Below are 275 nucleotides of genomic sequence, written 5' to 3' on the forward strand. Positions count from 1 at the left end.
CTAAATGTATTTGGTAAGAAAACTTTCGACCAAGTTTTGTGTAGTCCTGGGCCTTATACTATTGAATTTTCAATTTATAGATGTTATCTAATAAAGCTAGGTAGGTAGGTGTGTAATGTAACTACCCACCGAATGTTCACTTTAATATTTTAATGCCCGGTTTCATATACACATGGTTAAGCTAACCAAATCATATACACATGGTTAGGCTAACCAAATATAAGATAGGAAACTGAACCAAGGAGCTAACGATTTTTTTTTTTTTTTTTTTTTTA

Source organism: Diaphorina citri, unplaced genomic scaffold (genome assembly GCF_000475195.1).
Source record: "Diaphorina citri unplaced genomic scaffold, Diaci psyllid genome assembly version 1.1 scaffold792, whole genome shotgun sequence".
Lineage (NCBI taxonomy): Eukaryota > Metazoa > Arthropoda > Insecta > Hemiptera > Psyllidae > Diaphorina > Diaphorina citri.